General features: G+C 38.5%; 1 protein-coding gene across 4 annotated transcripts in view; it reads left to right on the forward strand.

The window, feature by feature from the left end:
* The window catches only part of LARGE1 (LARGE xylosyl- and glucuronyltransferase 1), a 605,088-nt gene that overhangs the window by 520,262 nt on the left and 63,310 nt on the right, over positions 1–21,516 (forward strand). The gene's annotated exons all lie outside the window — the stretch shown is intronic.

Raw genomic sequence — 21,516 nt, forward strand, 5'->3', positions numbered from 1 at the left:
AGAAAGACTTCATCATTGGTCTCTGGAAACCAGACCCAATGCTGGGTCCTGGCAGATGAAGAAGACAGGTCGTACTGGTTACTTACTGCCTTAAATCATGCTGTGTAACAAACTTCTCAAATAGCGGCTTAAGTCAACCACCATCTATTTAGCTGATGAGCCTACAGGTTGGCTGGGTGGTTCACTGATCTTCACTGGCTTGCCCTGTGCCTGTGGTCAGCTTCAGGTTGGATGGCCGTCATCCAGGTCAACTTGGTTCTCCTCCAGTGTTTCCCATGTTCTTAAGCAGGCCAGTCTGGCATGTTTTCATGGCAAGACACAGATACAAGAGAAGACTCTAGTGTACAGGAGGAAAGCTTGAATTGTTGTTAATATCTCATCAGCCGACGTAAATGCACAGGGGAGCCCAGAGATAAGAGGTGCATCAGAATGCCCTACCTATAGTGGGAGGAGTGAAGAATTGAGCACAGCTATTAAATGACAGAACAAAGATTTGAACACAGGTCTGTCTGACCCTAAGTGCACATATCTCTATATGAAAGAGGAAATAGATGCATGCATCCATTGTCCAAGTAACAATGTAATAATAATAATAATGGGAGGTTTTTAAAAGGAACCTAAATCTCGCTTTCCTAATTAATCAGTCCTTTCTAAATGGCTTCTGGTCTGTTTCCACATGTGTATGTTATGTCATTTATAATCATAATGCACATGGAATTTGTTTTCTGCCTTTTATTTGTGTTATAAGCATCTTCTGAGGCCGCCCATGGTATTTATAAGCATCGTATCCAAGAGTTACATACTATTCCATTGAAAGGTTGTAACACACATTGCTGAGCCATTCCCTCAACTTCAGTTGTTTCCAATTTTTCACAAATATTAATTCTGTGATAAAGAAATGCCTTATCCTTGAAGCCCTTTGCTTCTTCCAAAATATTTTTGTGGGTTACCCTTTCAGGAGTGAAATCACAGTGTCAAAAAGAAAAGCAACATTTTTTTTCACTTACCCTTGAAGTTGATTGCAAAATACTAGAAACTGTTTAAAAAACAAGTATTTTGCATAGTTCACTTTTTCAGTCAATATTTGTGGAGTTTTTTTTATGTGTCAAGTACTTGTTAAACATAAGGAAAATAGAGGAAATGAACAGAAATATTTAGAGAAATATGGTGAGCTAGAAGTTCAAAGGGAGGAAAATAAAACCAACTTGGTAAAGAACACCTAAAAATGCTGAATAAAGTTGTTTTTAACGTATTTAATGTTTTAAATGCATAGTTGATCAGTCCATAAAGTAAGAGAGAAAGGAGAGACCAGAAACAACGATAAAGTGTGAATCTATAAGGATAAGCAAGCAGCATCTGGATCTGGCATTTGGCCTTAAGGGCATTTGCTGATCCCTGTGGCCTGGAGCCTGGTTTAAAGGGGTGATTTTTTTTTTTAATTCAATTTTATTGAGATATATTCACATACCATACAATCATCCGAAGTTTACAATCATATAGTTATGCATTCATCACCCCAGTCTAATTTTTGAACATTTTCCTTGTACCAGAAAAAGTGAAAATAAGAATAAAAAATAAAAGTAAAAAAGAACACCCAAATCACCCCCCCACACACACACCTTATTTTTCATTTAGATTTTTGTCCCCCTTTTCTACTCATCCATCCATACACTGAATAAAGGGAATGTGATCCACAAGCCTGTTAAAATCATACTGTCACCCCTTGTAAGCTACGTTGTTATACAATCATCTTCAAGAATCAAGGCTACTGAGTTGCAGTTTGATAGTTTCAGGTATTTACTTCTAGCTACTCCAATGCATTAAACCTAAAAAGGGTTATCTATATAGTGCTTAAGAATGTCCACCAGAGTGACCTCTTGACTCCATTTGGAATCTCTCAGCCACTGAAACTTTATTTTGTTCCATTTTCTTCCCCCTTTTGGTCAAGAAGATGTTCTCAATCCCACAATGCTGGGTCCAGATTCATCCTACGGGGGTGATTTTATGATTTAGTGTTCAAACCAGAGAATGCTGTCATTAGTTACACTGGGGTAAATTACCTAAACAAAACTCTGTCTCAGGCAAACTGTATGTATAATCATTCTATCACAAGGCTATGCGTGGAACCTTGTGCCCAAGCAGGGTGAAAGTCAATTAGAAGACGCTGACATAAAGTCAGGATCCATGAAGAGTGATATCCTCAGTGGGTAACAGTTAAAAAACATATAGTGTAAAGGGAACAGCAGGGTATCTTGTCTTCCTCTTTGGCTTTAGGTGAAATGAAGAGGAAATGTTTTCCCTGAGAATTTGTAATTTCAACCCTGTGCTCATATTATTTTGGGCTAAAATTATACATCATGGGTGAAAATTAGGGGAAAAAATGAAAATTTTCAAGGCACCTGACAGAAACGAACACAGATCTGATCTGGAGAAAAGTCATAAACCCAGACTTTAGAATTCTTTAGGTTGCATTTCAAGGAACATGAGTGATCAGGAATCAGTAAATACACCAGGGAATAAGGTACCACGATAAGGGGGAGATAGTCTAGACTGTAGAATAAAATCTCAAATACTGCATGTTTTGGACTCGTAAGATATAAAATAAGTATTTTTATTATGCTTAAGAAGCAAAAGAGAATATTAAAAGTAAGATGGAGGAACAAAATATTGTCAAAGACAATTCCCCTAAAGCACTAGAAGTGAAAAATGCAATGATTGAAATTAGAAGTTGAATGGATGTGTTAAGCAATAGATTCAACCCAGCTGAAGAAATTACCCAAAACACAGTACAGAAAGAAAGACGGGAAATCTGAGAGAGAAGTTAAGAAATGTGGATATCTCTAATTAGACTATCAGAAAAAGATAAAAGAGAGAATTTAAAATGAGGCAACATTGGATGAGATAGTGAATAGGAATTTTTCAGAACTGTTAAAAGAAAAAGTCTCCATAGATACCAGAAGCAGTGTTTATTACTAAGCATGTTAAGTAAAAGAAAGCCATACTTTCTTTCTTACTGTAGTAAAATTGCAGCACCATAAAGAAAAGAGAGTTTTAAAATAGCCACAGAAAAAGAGATGTTCTCTATGAAGAAATTGCATGAGAGCAGAGTTCTCGTCAGCAACAATGGAAGCCAGAAAAGAGTGGAATAATATCTGCAATGTGCTGAGAGTCAATAAAAAAAAATTCTGTCCTTGGCAAAACCATCTTTTAAGAATGAGAGAGGAATATTCAGAAAAGCAAAAATGAGAAGAATTTACCACTAGTGTACTTGTACAAAAGAAACCTCTGGAGAATCTACTTTAGAAATAAGGGATGTGATCCCAATTTCAAGAAGGAACATTGAACAAATTAGAAATAGGAACCCCAAACAACAATTTCTAAGTTGTAGTAGCAGTGATGAAGAAAAATTTGTGGATTTAAAAAGATTATACAAAAAATAACAGACAGTGAGAACATGTAAGTCAGGAGAGACGCGATTAGTTATAAAGTATTCTTTGATTTATTTTTTTTGTGGTCAGGGACAAGATACTAACTTTAGATGCTGTTGGGTATTGAATCATGTCCCCTACAGAAGATGATGATTGAATCATAATCCACATTCATGTGAGTGTGAACCCATTTGTAAATAGAACCTTTTGCAGATGCTATTATCAGTTAAGGTACAGCCAAACTGAGTCAGGGTGGGTCTTCAGCCATATGATTGGAGGCCATATAAAGAGAATAAATGTGAATACTGTCAGTTAGAGAAAGCCACAGGAAAAAGCCAGAAATCCTAAGTCAGTAGAAATGAGAAGAGCAGACACAAGAGAGATTGCCATATGACGAAAAACTGCCGTTACCAAATGCTACCAACTCCGGGAGAAAGCATGGCCTCGTCAATGCCTTTATTTTGGACTTTTGGCCTACCAAACCATAAGCCAAAAAAAATTCCCATTGTTTACGCCAACCAATTATGTGGTATTTTTCATAGCAGCTCTAGCAAACTAAGACAGATGCTAAGCTATATCTGCATGGTAACATTTCAAGGTTAACCTCTAAAATAATTGAAAAAGGGTATTTGACTTTCAAATCAGTGACAGGTAAGTGGTGAATGGAATAAGAACAACTAACACCAATTAACCAAAATAGCTCCATCGTTTAAAAAAAAAGAAAAGGAAGCAAGCAAAGAGAAGGGGGAAAAAAAAACATGGAGAAAGTGAGAAAAAAATAGAAAACAAGAAAGTAGAAATAAGTCCAAATATATCAGTAATCAAATAATAAATTAAACCAATTTTAGCACTGAAGAAACAGAGATTGTCAGATTGAAGAGAAAACTATATCCAACTGTACACTGTTTTACAAGAGATGTATCTAACACATAGCATCCTGAAGAAGTTGATGGTAAATTAATGGAAAATGATTATCAGGCAAATATTATCCAAAAGAAAGCTGGGGTAGCTGTATTGATATCAGACAAAGCATTAATAGAAATAGAGATGATCACAACTTAAAAAGTCAATTCCCCAAGAAGATATGATTCTAAATTTGCATACATTTCATATGGTAGCTTCAAAATATATAAACAAAGCTCATTAAAACTCCAGAGAGAAATTGATAAGCCTACTATCATAGTGGACTATTTTAACATGCTCTTTACAAATACCGAAAGATCAAACAGAAAAAAAGTTATAAAAATATAGAAGTTTGAACTGCACAATTAACAAATTTGATTTATTAGGCAAATAAGAACTTGTACATAACATTACAGAATATACATCCTTCTCAAGCTTACATGGAACATTTACAAAAAAGTAACTTATGTACTATACCGTAAAACAAATCTCAGTACATTTCAAAGAATATTACACCATTGTTCTCTGAACACAGTACAGAGTAAATTAGAAGGCAGTAACAATGATGTTTAAAAAAATATTTGAATAAAATTAATAACACACAAATATAACAATAGTCATATTTGAAATTAAAAAAACTACTTAGAACTGAATGAAATTAAAATAATATGTGTCAAAATTAGTGGGATGAAGCAAACATCCCACTGAGATAACCTTAAATGTTTATATTAAAAAGAAGAAAGGCAGAAAATTAATAAGCTAAGTTTACAACTTAAGATAATAAATACATAGGATAAATTCAAAGAAAACAGAATGAAGGAATTAAAAAGATAATACCAGAAATAGTCAATGTATTGATCAGCAAAGCCAAAAGTTGATTCTTTGAAAGGAACCAATAAAATAGGTAAATGTATGGCAGGACTCATTGAGAAAGAAGGAGAGATGTCACCAATAAATAAATAGGGAGACATAGCTGCAAAGTCATTTATTCATTCTCTAAACAGTTTTGAGTTCCTGCTAAATACCAGGAATGGTTTCTGGGTATATAGCCAAGATTAAAGCAAATAAAAACTCTCCCCTCACAGAGCTTTTTTTTTTTTTTTTTTTTTTTTTTTTTTTTTAATTAAGTTAAGTTTTTTTTAAATAAATTCACACACCATACAATCATCCATGATATACAATCCACTGTCCACAGTATGATAACATAGTTATGCATTCATCACCACAGTCTATCTCTGAACATTTTCCTTACATCAGAAAGAACCAGAACAAGAATAAAAAATAAAAGTGAAAAAAGAACACCCAAATCATCCCCCCATCCCACCCCATTTGTCCTTTAGTTTTTATCCCCATTCCTCCACTCATCCATACACTAGATAAAGGGGGTGTGATCCACAAGGTCTTCACAATCACACTGTCACCCCTTGTAATCTACATTATTATGTAATTGTCTTCAGGAGTCCAGACTGCTGGGTTGGAGTTTGGTAGTTTCAGGTATTTACTTCTAGCTATTCCAATACATTAAAGCCTAAGAGGTGTTATCTATATAGTGCATAAGAATGTCCACCAGAGTGACCTCTCGACTCCATTTGGAATCTCTCAGCCACTGAAACTATTTCGTCTCATTTTGCATCCCCCTTTTGGTCAAGAAGATACTCTCAGTCCCACGATGCCGGGTCCACATTCATCCCCGGGAGTCATACTCTGCGTTGCCAGGGAGATTTACACCCCTGGGAGTCGGGTCCCACATAGTGGGGAGGGCAACGAGTTCACCTGTCGAGATGGCTCAGTTAGAGAGAGAGAGGGCCACATCTGAGCAACAAAGAGGTACTCAGGGGGAGACTCTTAGGCACCATTACATACAACTTTAGACTCTCCTTTGCCTCACAGAGCTTTTAATCTAGTAGGCACAGTAGAATTGTAAAAGGTAATGAGAGAATATTATGAATAACTATGTCAATGAACTTGAAAGTTTATGTGAAATGGACAAATTCCTAGGAGTGTATAATTTACCAAAACTGACTTAAGAAAAAAAATAGTAGGTCTGTATTGTCTTCTAATCATTAAAGAAATTGAATCAATAGTTAAACCTTCAAAGAAAGAAAATACCACACCCAAATGGTGAGCAAAGATAAGTTCTACCAAATTTTTTATCAAAGGATATTTCCAGTTTTAAATAAAGTTTTCCAGAGAATAGGACCAGGCTATCCTTGATTGCAGAATCAGACATGGTGAGTATAAGAAAGGAAAGTTGCAGGCCAGTCTCACTTGTGAATGTAGTTGCAAAAATTAAACAAGATATTAGCAAACGAAATCCAGCCATGTATAACATGGATGATAATACATCGTGGTCAAGTTGGGTTTATTCCAGAAAAGGCAAGGGTGATATAACATTGAAAAATCCACAAGTGTCATATGGCATCTTAATAGATTAAAAGAGAATTACCATGTTATCTTCTAGTTAGATGCAGAAAACTTACCTGATAAACACCCATTCATGACAAAAAAAACAAAGAACAAAGAACACAACTCCAGTGATATCTTTGAAAACCTACAGCAAATGTCCTTACTCTACTTAATCCCCAGGGTTCCTAGAAGGAGATTACATATGAAGGTGTCTAGTAAACTACAAACTATTATATAGATGAAGTTATCTACTTCTCAACTTATGACCAGTTACATCCAAAACCTTGTATTGTAAGATATGCATAACTTCAATTTTACAGCACACTTCAATTGTTTTTCCAGTTTGGTTGTATCTTTTTACACTTCCATCAGCAGTGTAGTAGGGTTCCTGCTGATCAAGTGAGGCTTGTTGGTATCAGGCTTCCATTCTGGTGGTGTGAAGTGGTATCTCATTGTGGTCTTAATTTTTACTTTCCTGGTTAACAGTTAGGCTGTACATCTTTTCAAGTGTTTAGTGGTCATTTTCTTTACAGATCTCTGAAATGATTGTTTATATCTCTTGCACATTTTTCTTATTAATTAGTAAGAGTTCTATATACGTTTTGTTTGCTAGTCCTTTGTAAATTATTTATGTTGAAAATAGCTTTTTCTTCTTTTTTTACTCCCCTTTGAGAGAGTTCTTAATTTCAATGTGGATGAATTTACCAATCCTTTCATTTATGATTATGCTTTTGGAGTCTTGTTAGATAGTTCTTCCCTATTCTACAAGGCTCTTTTCTTTTTTAATCAAGTTGAATTGGCCTTTTTACCAATGAAGAAATTGAGCCTTCAAGACCTCTAGTGGCAAACCAAGAACACACAGCCTCCCGACATCGTGAGATTGGGAATATCTTCTTGACCAAAAGGGGGATGCAAAATGAGACTAATAGTTGCAGTGGCTGAGAGATTTCAAATGGAGTCTAGAGGTCAATCTGGTGGACATTCTTATGCACTATATAGATAACACCTCTTAGGTTTTAATGTATTGGAATAGCTAGAAGTAAATACCTGAAGCTACCAAACTCCAACCCAGTAGTCTGGATTCCTGAAGATGATTGTGTAATAACGTAGATTACAAGGGGTGACAGTGTGATTTTGAAAACCTGGTGGATCACGCTCCCTTTATCTAGTGTATGGATGGATGAGTAGAAAAATGGGGACAAAAACTAAATAACAAATAGGGTGGGATGGGGGGGATGATTTGGGTGTTCTTTTTTTACTTCTATTTTTTATTCGATCGTACTGTGAAAGTTGATTGTATACTATGGATGATTGTATGGTATGTGAATATATTTCAATAAAACTGAATTTTAAAAAAAAGAACACACAGCCTTCGGATTTATGCACTTCTGCCACCCCACAGGAAGAGCCAAACAAGAGTGTGTATGCCTTTTCAGTCTAGTTGAGTACATCCTAGCTGATGAAATGATCAGGTAAACTCTGGATTTGGTTAATCCCCTGTTCAGCACCAACAGTACTTCCACTTCTCCTCCAAAGGGGTAAGTTCAGACCCTAAGGGGAAAAGCATTCCCGGTTCAGCAAATGACAGCAGATTGAACCTCTGTTAGAAAGCCTGTTTCCTCATAAAAAGTGATATATCTTGATCAGGCAGGGATACAGGAGACTTCTAAACTCTCAGGTCTTATGTTCATGTCAAAAATAAAAACAGAAAACTTGCACAAAAATCAGTACAAGTAAAAACCTTGGCAGGTATCCTTTGAAATTGATTGTTCTCAGAAGGATTAGTGTGGGTTTCATTAAAGAAACCAGATATTCATGAGCCAGGATATTTGACACATGTTTGAGAGCCTCTCATTTGGCAAACATGGAAAGTAAAGGAAAAAGCTTTATAAATTAGAGGAATCTCTATTTCTGTACTTGCAACTTATGCATTTTTAAATGCCAGGAAAGCTAGTCTCCAAGTAAAAGTGATCTGCCCACCACAAACATACCCATGGATTCACGCCACGGTATTTACTGAGTGTGTACTGTATACCAGACATTATGATAGACCATCGTGATGCTGTGGGAAATCAAACAGACCAAACTACTGCTCACATAGACCCTGCATTTTGGTGTAGCAGATGGAAGTAGTGGTTGCTTAGTTACTGTCGCTTTGAATCTAACAAACAAAATAACTTGTGAACTGTCTTTGGAAGACTATTCTGTGTTTAACTAGCAAACCATGAAGATAGAACCAAACCGAGGATAACTCATATCTTTTTAGACAAACCTAAAAATGGAGAATCCTGAAGTCATTTTATCCATTAACATCTTGTCTAACAAAAAACAAAATCTTAACACAGAACCCTAAAATATAGCCAATATATAAAAGAGGAGCTGCCCTGGAAGTGGGATAGGAGTTGAGGGACGAGGGAGGGAGTTTGGCAGGCTGGAGCCCCACCCTCTGGGTCATATCAATCCCTGGGGCATTGCTGGGGAGCCCTAAAGACTGCTCCACAGAACAGTTTGTCTGTTTGTCCCACTAGATAGCCTGTACCATAGGTTCCAAGTAAAGGTGTGTCCTTGTCATTTTCTTTTGTTTTCTCGTTCGTTCTTTTCTTCTTTCCATCTTTTTGTTTCATCCATCACTCTCAATATGTATGAAGGACCTGTTTGCTGATCATTATGCTCCTACCTGGGGAGTATAACGATGTACTCCATGCTCCCTGCTCTGTATCAGCTCACGCTCTGTTACTACAACCTGAGATGCCCTCCTGTGGGACATACTGGAAGCAGCACTGTGTCCGCTGATTGAAAATGTCAGGGAAAGCAAGAATCATAAAAATATTTAAATTTGATATGTTAGTGTTTTCTTCTAGGGACCAGGTCTTTTTGCCTGCTCATTGAGTGCAGTGTTGTCTTACCTAAAGCATTCTCATAATGCATTTTCTATGATGGTCAGAGTCCTTTGCTTTAAAGTGGAACAAGAATTTAAAGACTCTTACAAAGCAATGAGAGGATAATCGTTCTGAATTTTTGCAGTTTTACGACACTCCCTTATAGTTGTTTTACCCACACCTAATTTGATTGCAAATTTTTTTCGTAGAGACTTGTCTTTATTGAGTTGTTCCAAAGTGTTTAGCTTGCCTTTCATGGAAACAGCAAATCTCTTTTTGCACTCATATATCATTAATTCAAATAACATTTAATTAGAATTCTAATTACATTAGAAATACAAGTGGCACACAAACACCTTTGGTAACAAACACAGCTCACCCTTGGTAAGTATGGAGCTCAATTGGTAGGATCAGAAACTCTCATGCACCCAGTAAAGAGTAGCTTAGCTTACTAACCTTGGACATCCACCTTGCTCTGGGTGTTAGTGAAGAACTCTTTGCAAAGTAGAGGTTGGTTAAAAACTTTTCAGGGGAGACATAGTTTCATTGAGGAGGCAGAAGTGTATAGGCTTTGGGAGCCAAGCAATCCTGTAAATTCTAATGACAGCTCTACCTCTTACCAGCTGAGGGACTTGAGTAAATCACTTAACTTCTCCCAGACTCACTTACATTCTCCATAAAATGGAGGCCATTATTCTTGGCCCCCACTCTCAGCCGGCCTCTTGAGTGCTCTACAGAAATACACTTGACTTTTACTTCCCTCTTTGGTGTTTCAAAGACCTTCCATTTTTATCTCTTTAATACTAAAGCTTGATGACTCAGCCTTCCCTGGCTGAGTCTAAGATAAAAAGAGAAAAGGGAGGGACTCAAAAGAGCTTCTTTTTATCCCTTCACCGGTAACACACAAAAGGGCTGTGTGCTGGTTTAGAGAAGAGAGATTCTATGAAACTTTGTTCTAGTCCTGAGTCTTCAGTGGACCTCTAGAAAGGAAGTCCTGGCCAGAAACAAAGGGTAATGTTAACAGAGGGTCCAGTCTTTCGGCATATACTAGAGCCCAGAGCTAAGTAAGCCAGGGTTTCTGCCCCAAGCTCATGAACTAGTAAAGAGTAACCAGTGAGTGTATGGGAAATTCCAGTACAGCCTGCCAAGTGCTGCCATGTAAGGAAGTGAAGGGGCTAAGAGTGCAAGAGGAGGATCACCTCTACAGCCAGGAGTGTGATTCAGAGTCTGTATCTTGGAGGACTTTCCAAAGGAAGTCTGAGCTGAATCTTGGCAGATATTCAAACTCCAAACACATGAACTCTACTCCTTCTTCCTCTTTGCCCTCATACCTCTCCTTCCCTACCCCAAATATCCTTGCTGCCCCCTCTCCCCAGTCCTACTTAAACCACTGTTTCTCCCCATGCTTGCACTTCTGTAGGTGGGAGTGAGTTCAAGGACTACAAGGGGCATGGATACCCAAAAGCAAGTCGGAAATAGTGAAATGGATGCTGGGTAGGCAAGCAGCAGGACCACACCATTGCTTCAGAAGAGGTTTGCCTGGAAGGCACTGACTTCTTTCTGGGATAGGTAGGAAATATGTCACAGAGGAAGTGAGCTGTGATCTGGACCTCAAACGATGAAAAGGAGTTTTCCAGGTAGATGAGGTAGCAATGGCATTCCAAGCATGGCCTCATTTAATCTTTACAAACATCTTATAATATGAATATTATTTGGTCCAGTTTATAATTCAGAAAACTGAGAACGGTACAAATTAAGTCACTTACTTGCCCGGAGTCACACAGCTAAATATGACAGAGCTGAGATTCAAACTCACATCTCTCTGACTCTAAGTCTAGAGCTTTTTCCAATGATACTAGGCTGAGTTCCTACCTGAATATATTTTCCCAGAATACATTATACATGGTATAGGATTATTCTGTGAGCCTTCTTTGGATTAAGTGGGCTTTTGAGGGCCAACCCCAGAACAAAGACCCTTAATATAACATTGTCTCCTAGAAAGAACATTTGAATTTTGAGCAGCAGATTCAGAGGCTGAATTTTAGACCTCTCTGTACTTGTAAATTGGGAAGTGACTAAACTAAAAAAAGAAAAATTCTAAAGCAGAAGATAAAAATCAAGAAAAACATCCCATCCATATGGGAAAATGATATATTTTCCTAGAAGCAATTTGTAGCAGTTTCATAAAAGGAGTAGCACATAATTCAAGTTTTAAAACATTTTATAATACTTAGAGATGTGTCAGTTTCCACATCTTTTGAGGAAGATGAGGGGCCACCATGCATTAGCATATTGAACATGCCATAGCGGAGAAGAGGACAGTGAAAAATGAGGCAGTGGAAATCAGAGAGAGGGTAATAAGAATGATGAATGGTGAGGTTGATTTTGGAGGATTAGGATGGATGGAGGAAGAGAAAAACAGTTTCTTTGGAGAAAATCTAAAATCTAGAATTACTGCGCCTCAGCCAGACTGCTCTACTTCAGGCCAATGCCTGTTTAATTTCATTTCATGATCTAAGTCCAAAGGCTCTAAGCGTTCTATCATCTCTGTGCACGCTGCTGCAACTGGTGCGATTAAGGGGTCCCCACAGTTAAATATGAGGCAGCTGGTCCCTACTCACGCAGCATGTCTTCCAGCACAGTTGCATGTGGTGTATGCCTTAGAATCACTCATCACCCAGCAAACACTGCAGAGCCCCTGGCCCAGGCCATGGGACCATCACCGCATTCTTTAACCTGTTTTAGCCAAGTTTCCTCATCTGAGAAAGGGAGGGAGGCATCTTGACCTTCCAGAGGAGTCGTCAATATTAAAAGAGATGATTTGTAAAGCAGTTAGCACAGTGCTGTGAGAGATATGGTAAGCCTGTTCTTTTCTTATTTAAAAAGAACAAGTTAGGATAGCTCCTGTTCTCTTCTTAAGTGTTTTCCTCCAGTCTGCTGATGAGCAGAATCTTGGAAACAGTGTTCTCACTCTTCATTTCCAATGTTCTCTTTTCACAGATGGGGAAATAGAGCCCTCAAGAGGTAAAATGGCTTCCCCAAGGTTAAAGCACTAGTTGGTGGCACAGCTGGGACAAATCTGGACTTGATATCGTGTGTCCTAGAAGAACCATGTCAGAGAAGGTTGTGCCGACTGGGAGAGACCTTGGATGTTTTAAGCTTTAGTCTTTTGTTTTCTCTCAATGTTCGTCCACTCTTTGCTCATTGCTAATTTTCAGAACTTATCTCCTTTGGGTTTTATTGATTTGTGTTATTCATCATTGGCTTTGTTACACAAAGCTGATGAATTCAGGTGCAGTTATTCCTAGAAACAGCAAGATTCCTATAAGCAAAATGGTGCCTCTAAAAAATTAACCTACAGTAGCATTTTCGAGAGTATATATCCAAATAGTTCTAAGAGCTGTTCATGGGACTTCTTTGAAACAGAGAAGAGCAGGGAGGGGTTTCTATGTTCTGTATACCAAATACCATGTTATGAAGTCCCATAGTAAGGAAACCTGATTGATGTTATTGATCCCCAGCATTTCCCATACTTACACAAAACAGACCCTTTGATTGTGGAATACCTTGTGGTACAGATGTCTTAGGAGCCCACTGTCCACTGTAAGAAACATTTCCCTGGATATATCCAGGCTTTATTAAGAAGAAAAGGATTTTGAGAGAGGGTCTCATAAATCTGTGGATATTGAGCCACAGACCAAGGGCCTCCCATATGGAAGATTCAGATACATGGTATTAGCACTGGGCCTCCAAACTGCAGCAGACTGGGCAGACAAAGGCTGGTCTCGGAAGAGTTAGAAGATCTAGTCTTCTACATTCTGGAAGTGAGCATAAATCTAGTGGCTTATGGGTCCATAGCCAGGCAGTGAGCAGAGAAGAGCGACTGAAGCAAGGAGACGACCCTGCTTTAATTTTCCAGTTGTCATAAAATGGGCAGGCATATCCAGGTAAGCTTTTGAAGATCCAAACCACTCTAGAGGAAAGAGATGCAAGGCAAAGTTCGGTCCAACAGGCTCCCCAGTACTGAGTGCACACTAAATGCAAGTATTTGAGGATATAAAGAGGGTTAATCAGGCAAGGGACACAGAAGTGTGAACAGATAATTTCCCTATAATATGGATAATACTATGCAGAAATCTGTAAACTAGAGGATGTTTAGAGGTGGTGAGGCAAAGAAATGGGGGTTGTAGAAAAAAAGAACTGCGTGAATGAGCACAGAGGCTAAAAGATCATGGTGTCCCAGAAATAGCAAGTAAGTGAGTATGAAATGTGGGATGCACAGATGCACAGATGGGCACGGTTTGGGTTGTGGGAGGCCTTTTGTGCTTTGCTAAGCAGCTTGTTTTTTAACCTCTGTATCACAGCAGTAAAATATTTCTGAGCTGACCTATTTCAATATATATATTTTTAGTTGTTATACAATTATCTGTATACAATTATAAAACATAAAAAAAGAAAAATCTTATTTTATTTGATGTTTAAGTAATTTTAAGTGAAATTAGTAATAATGAGGCCTTTTACTGATCCCCAGCATTCCCCCTACTTACACAAAACAGACCCTTTGATTGTGGAATACCTTGTGGTACAGATGTCTTAGGAGCCCACTGTCCACTGTAAGATACATTACATATATTATATGTAATATAATTATAAATGTAAGAAACATTACATATATTATATGTAATATAATATATTAACATTATTGAATATACTTCAATATTTTTGAAATTGGTTTCATACTTTATGACACAGTGATTCATAGGGCTACTTTGAAAGGCATGGTACACAGTACTTGGCTTTAATGGCAAAAAAAAAAAAAAATCCCTGTCTTATATGTGGTAACTTAAATGGTAACTGTTTTCTGCATGATTTTTCTATAAACCTTCAACTTCTTCTTCTTCAAAAAAAAATACCTCCCTAAAGTACGTAGATCCAAATGGGGAAAAAAATTCTTTGTTGTCTGTGCTTATTAAATTTTATACTCATTATTTCTCAGTTGAAATAATTAAAAATCATACAAGCATTTTAGTGGCATTTGGCAATTATGTTTAAATCTTTCCTAATGATAACCATTTTTTCTTGCTAATTTTTAAAATATTTTGGTATTTTTAACATATATAGAGGCTCTCAAACACGTGTCAAATATCCTGGCTCATGAATATCTGGTTTCTTTTTAACATATTCAAAACTCACTGTAATTCTTTACTTGGTAATTAATTTTGAAGGTTAAATTCTACTTTGAAGTTTTCTAAGTATGTAGAAATAAGGATTTGATAGATGACATCATTTTTGGCTCTAGTGTCAGCACCTAATAGTAACAATCAAACATTTATTTTCTAAAAGCTCTACCTATATCATGGATTTCTTTCTTTCATCACCTTTACATTGAAGGGTCAGATTAAGAGTGTGTATGTGTTTTTAAAGTGTGACAGAGCATACTGCCAACAGCCATCTTTCCATAAAAACAGATAGGTGTGTATCATCTTTATAAAAGCCGTCTCAGAAGTCCTTTGCCATGAGTTAACCAGCAAAACTTGGTGTTGTACAGAAAGTTTGCATTGGCATTCCCCATGTCATTGGAAAGTATTGTAAAAATTGTATATTTTCATAATCTTGTCTTTCTATAATTAACCAAATCAATGATATATCCAGTAGCCTTTGTGTCCTCTGGCTTCAAGTGTATTACTACAAACTTGTCTGTCAGTGATGCAGAAAGTAATTCTATATAGGGTGCTCTCTCTGTAACCTTCTCCTTGAAATCCTTTTTGTTGTTACAGTTAGCACAGCATCAGTTGCATATGCTCTTACCATATGTTCGTCTCATAAAACATTATTATCTTTAAAGTAAGAATTTACTGTTCAAAATATAACTTCTCTAGGGTATCTTTTCTTCAGTCCTCACAGAAAGTTGTTCTTTGTGTATTTCATCATCAAAACAGAATCTAGCAAATAGCACAAGGCAATAAATGTCAAAATCCTCTATACTTTGATTGAACTTGATAGCAAATTTCCCATGTAATTTGTTCTAATAACTGGTTTCTTCAGGTCTTCAGCAGTGTTTTCTATGACTCTTCTCACGATATTTGCTGACAAAGGAATTTAATTCATTTCATTACTATAATTGTGGGTTTTTTAGCCATTTTTGACAAGGCAGGAAAAACAAGTGTTTCTCTTACTAGATTTTATCTTTAGTTTTTATGTAAGAAATCTCCAAAGAAATGTCTAAATTTTTCTTATGCAGTTTAGTGAAATGTTGGAAAGTTCTAGACTATCACAAGGCTTTAATCAACATCAGAAAATTATGGAGGTTTGTCTTCACACTCTGGGTGCTTTGTTTTTAAATGTCTTGCTAATCAGGCATCTTTGCAGTAACATTAAGTAATATCTCAAGGCACAATACACACTTGGGTGAAGTTCCTCCTTAACAATGGTGGTTATAAATCCATATTTCACGTAGTCTGGAGAATTTAATTTTTTTTTCCAGTTTCTTGTCAGATTTAATTAGTAGTCATTTCTGTATTTTACACTGTAGCTTAAGGAAGAGCTCATATTGGGAGTAAAAGTGTCAGCTCAGCTCTTTTTTTGCTGTTCACATGAGCTTGTCTTATTGGTATTCTCAACCCATCATCCTTTGCAACACTTTTTTTTAATATAAACTTTTATTTGGAAGAATTTTGGACTTCCAGAAAACTTGCAGAGATAGTACAGAGAGTCCCCATACACCCTTCATGCAGTTTTCAGTTTTCCCCTAGTGTTAGCATCTTATATAACAATGGTACATTTACCAAAATTGATAGAACAATAGTACGATAACAGAAACTAAACTCCAGACTTTGTTTGCATTTTGCCACTTTTCCCCTTAATGTCCTGTGTCCTTACTCTCCCCTGTTCTGTGACAGTTCCCAGTCTCTCCTTGTTTTTTATGATCCTGATATTTTTCAGGAGTACTGGTCAGGTGTTTTATAAAATGTTCTTTAGATCTGTTTTGTCCAATATATTTTCTCCTGATTAGGCTGATGGTGTTAACCATCCTCATTTGGTTAAGGCAGTGTCTGTCAGGTTTTCCACAGGAAAAGTGCTATTTGCCCCATTCATACTTTATTTGGAAGTGAATCACTAAATTCAGCACACCCTGGGAGTGGGGAGATTAAGCCTAGAGGGTAGAGAACATGCATATATTATATGGGATTCTTCTCTAAGGAAGACTGGTGTCTTCTACCTCATGTATTTATTTAATCATTTAATTATATCAGTATGGACTCGTGTATATTTATTTTAGACTTTGGATTATCGTCCCGGGCTCTTCTTAATCTGTTCATTTTGCGAGGTTTATTTTGGTTAAATATTATTATTAATAAGTAATATTATTAAACACACTAAAAATAATAATAGCATGATTGATAAAATACTTTTCCAGTTGTATTTAAATCCAGTACCTGTTATTGAGAACACCCCTGTCCTGCCCTCTGCATTGACACAGTTAGACATGACTGCTCAGATGACAGCTTATCTCTCTCTGCATCTGCTTCTCTCAGTTTGGCAAGGTGGCCTCCGGTTTCTGCTGGCTCCTGGCCAGTAGGTAGACCTTAGTCATTGGACAGATAATTATTGTGTCCATGCAATCAGCCAAGGCCCTGTGCTGAGCTCCAGTTGTATGACAATGAATGAGACAGGGCAGGGCACTAGTGTCACGGAGCTTACATTCTGTTGCAGCATACAAATACCAAATACGAAGACAAATGATCAAATTGGTATTTCAGACAGTAAAATGTGCTATGAAGAAGTCAAAGCAGCGTAATGTAAGAGTAACTAGCACTCATGATCCCAGGTTGCAGAAGACGCTGTTTTACTCAGTGACTCTGTGAAAGGAATGGGATACTCTGAGTGCTCAGCTGATTCGCTTGCTTCTGGAAAGTGGGGCATGACCAGTTGGTAGCCCCAGTAAAATCATAAGAAGGTGGAAAGATCCTTTGGACAAGGTCCAGTTCTGCAAAGGAAGCAATACAGAGCAGACCGAAAGCCACCGTAGGCCACTACAGAAGGTACCAGCTGAGAACCAGGGAAGCACAGCTGCTCTTCCCGGAGTTTCCAAGCGGTGAATCCCATGGTGCCTTCTCAGCCCGCGCCCAAGGACATACCAGCCAAATTCGCAAAATCACACCAGGCCCCAAACCCAGCTTGTCTTCACCCAGCCATGGTAGAATTCCTCAGCTCAAGATCCCATGCCTATCCTTAGAAGAGGACTCTGCTTCCCTGTATCCTCAGTTCCCCAGATAAACATGGGCACTCCCCAGGAGGACAAGCTAGAGGTTCTGTGAGCTGTGAATAAAGTCTCAGTGATTCATTCCTAGAGAGAGTAAGACTATAGGGCTGGTCTTATATAAAGGCAACAGTCACTGAGGATTATTGCTCTGCGTGCATCCCTTCTCCACTTCCTGGCTGAGCAGAATTTCCATTGAGAATTCTTACCTTCGAGTTCAGTCTGTGTTGTACAGGTCTGTGGGTTTTGACAAATGTCATGTATCCCATCATAACTGCATCACATAGAATAGCTTCACTATCCTACCCTCCACCCCAAAACCTGGGTCATGATTATATTTTTGTCTGGAAATAAATTTTATTTTTTTCTCTTGTCATTTGTAAAAATCAAGAGACAACAGGAACCTGTATCAAAGGAGGCCAGGATACTGAGCTGTGCCGTGGCCAAATCTCTGTGGATGGAAGTCAAGTCTGTGTATCAAGGACACTGTTTCTGTTAGATAGCAGCTACCTGGGAATTGGAAGGAATGCGAAAGGAAAAGGGAAGGGGGATAGAATAGGCGCATCATCAGTAGATGGGAGTGGGAGGGAAACTGGAGTAGATTCCAACAAACATTTACCAAGCACCTGTAAATGCACCTGTCAGTGTACAGACAGTGGGCGAAAGCACAGGTCTTGCATTCAGGAGCCAACAGCGCAGTTTTTAAAGAGAGATGGAGAAACAGTTTCACTTTAGCTGCACTGAGTCTTCTTCGTCAAGAACATCAAATGGGAAGTGAGTGTGTGCATTCCCAGAGACTCACTCACATGCGCTGATCACCAGTCTGCTCCGGGCTCCATGTGGGCACCGTGACATCTTTTGCCTCAATTAATCTGCTGCAGTAAGTATTATTCTTTCCTTTTAACAGACTGGAAAATGTAGGCCTAAGTACATTAAGTTGTTTGAGTGACAAAGCTGAGAAGGGACCTGTGAAATTTGAACCCAAGTCTTACCTGATACAGGCCTTGCTCCCTGCCTACTAGCACTCTCCGATCTCTGCCCATCGTGAAAAGCCAACTCAAAGTGACTGTCTTCGGGTCTCTGGACCGTGCCATCTCCCTACCCTTCTCCCCCAGGCTATGAGGCACTCCGCAGTCCCTTACTGAAAAACACATTTTTTATTCCCTCTCCCCCAGAGACTGTCTTCATCCAGTCTTCCTAGTTGTTAAGGTGACTGTTTTGTGAAATATAAAACCAGTTTTCTTTTGTGATTTAACAGATATTGCTATGCTTTCATGTTCATCAGTTCGTTAGCCCTGATGTTGACCACAGCCCTACAAGGTGGTTGTCGTCGTGCCCCTGTTACAGATGAGGGACTGCCCTCAGAATACGAGGCAACCTGTTGCAGTTCACACCACACCACTGATAAGCCGTGCAGCTCTGACTGGCACGTAGGTCTGTCTGCTGATCCTGCTCCACCATACATCATAATCCTAATGATAGCAGGGAAAGGGGCTCATGAGACTTTGTTCTTCTCTCTTGAAATACCGAACAAAGGGATGACAGGGAGCTTAAACTCCTTCAAGAGAAAATGACAAGCTGTTTGCCCTTTGGACAAAGAAAAGGGGGATATGTGCCTCCATCTTAAAACCCGTATTCATAGGGCTTTTATAACTGATTGGCTGCAGACAGATAGAATGTGAGGATTATTGAGAATGCCATCATCATGATTTCCATTCTTGAACCAAAGGGCAGTTATTGAATACTAACTACCTGCCAGGCATTCTGGCACACATGGAGAATAATGAAGCATGCTCCCAGCCAGCCCAGATATTCACATTCTAATGCCAGATGCAGACATGTAAATAAATAATTACAAGAGCCTGTGATGAGTTATAAAATAAAGTGTAAGCTTCTATAGTGCATTGAGGAAGGAGCCAGCAATTACCTGGGTTGTTATATTGGGAATGCTTAACAACAACTATAAGAATCAGAAAGCCCAACTTGCAGTGACTTAAACTAAAATAGGGGGTTTGGATTTCACCCAACGGGACTCTGGAGCAGGCAGCTATGGGCATTGGTTCATAGATCAGCAATGTCTGACCTCTCCCTCATGGTCACAGGATGGCTGTCATGATTCCAGTCATCACATTTCTACTCAAGACATAAAAGTGGGTGGATGGGTGGGGTGGGAAGAAGATGGCGCCAGCCATATGTGAACATTTTCTAAAGCAAATCATCAGCCTCCCCATGTATCTTTTGGGGCAAACCTGAGTCCTATGGCCATCCCTAGCTGCAAGAGAGTCTGAGAAATTAGAGAATAATAAGATCGTCAGTTTTAGCTTAGATCCTAAATGGATCATGACCCATTTAAAGGGGATTAGAACACTCAACTCCAAGCAAAATTAGTGCTCTGTTAGGAAGGAAGAATAGGGTGGGGAGGGAGAATACCCTTGTGCCCAAAGTGGCCCGGGACAAGATGTGTTTGGGCTTGGCCCTGAAGGTCAAGTAGACATTTGACAAGTAGAGAAGAGGTAAAGGATACTCTAGGGAGGGAGAACAGCATGTGCAAAGGCACAGAGTTAACAAAAGCCGTGTTCAGGAAATTCTGGGAGCTTCTTTTCGCTTGGATATAGGGCTGGAATTGTAAGTCAGGTCAGTTTGCAACAAACTTAAATGCCAAGCTAAGGAATATAGATGTTGTTCTCTGAGTCATAGAAAGTCAATGAAGGTCTTGAGGTGGGGGGCTATTTTCCAAATCTCATTTACCTGGTATTTACACAGACACTGATTTCTTAGCACATTTGCAACCAGGAATTATTTTTATGAATTCTCTAGGATCTAAAGACTTCAGAAACTGAAATTTAGGCTGAACCCTTTCCATAGTTTTGTGTTTGTGCCAAGTTCTTATTTCTGCCTTTGAAATGCTTTTCTTGTGTCCCTGAGGGGTTATAGTTTCTTGTTTCTCCTTTAATCACATTGACTTCTGGTGTCCTCCCAGATGATGTTCAAGTTTCCTGGACAGTAATCAGTTTCTGTCAGTTTTCTCTGGCTCACTGCAGGCTGACTCCAAGTACTCAACTTCCGATAGGCATTTCAGACCCAATCCGATCACACCCATGGGGCCTTTCATGCTTGGCAGCCTCTGCAGCCCACCTGGCATGCATCTCTATGCCTCCTTCTCTGGTTTCTGCTGAGATGGAGCCTTAGCCTGTGTATCCAGGAAGTCCAAAATCACCCTGCAGCCTTAGTATCCAGGATGGGTGGATGGGTGGGGGATGGCCTGTATTTGGGAGGGGAAAGTAGGTTTCATTTCTGATCCTGTAATCTGTAAATCTCATGTTCACTTCAGAAAAGGGAGAAATAGGGAGAGAGATTCCTAACGTCTATCTGCTTGGGTTCAAACCCTGGCTCTCCTACTTTCTAGATGTGTAACTTTGAGCAATTTGCTAAACTGTCCTCATCTATAAGATAGGATGATGATAATGGCACTTATAGAGTTGTGGGAAGATTAAATGGAGAGCAAAGTATGAAAAGCGGTGCTAGACACAAAGTAAGCATCCAATATATATTAGCTGCAATTGTAGTTATTATTATTACCATTTTAATGTGCCTCCAAAAATGGAATGAGTTGTGATAGGTATTTACCACAAGCCTTGTA

Source organism: Choloepus didactylus, chromosome 8 (assembly GCF_015220235.1).
Source record: "Choloepus didactylus isolate mChoDid1 chromosome 8, mChoDid1.pri, whole genome shotgun sequence".
NCBI lineage: Eukaryota > Metazoa > Chordata > Mammalia > Pilosa > Megalonychidae > Choloepus > Choloepus didactylus.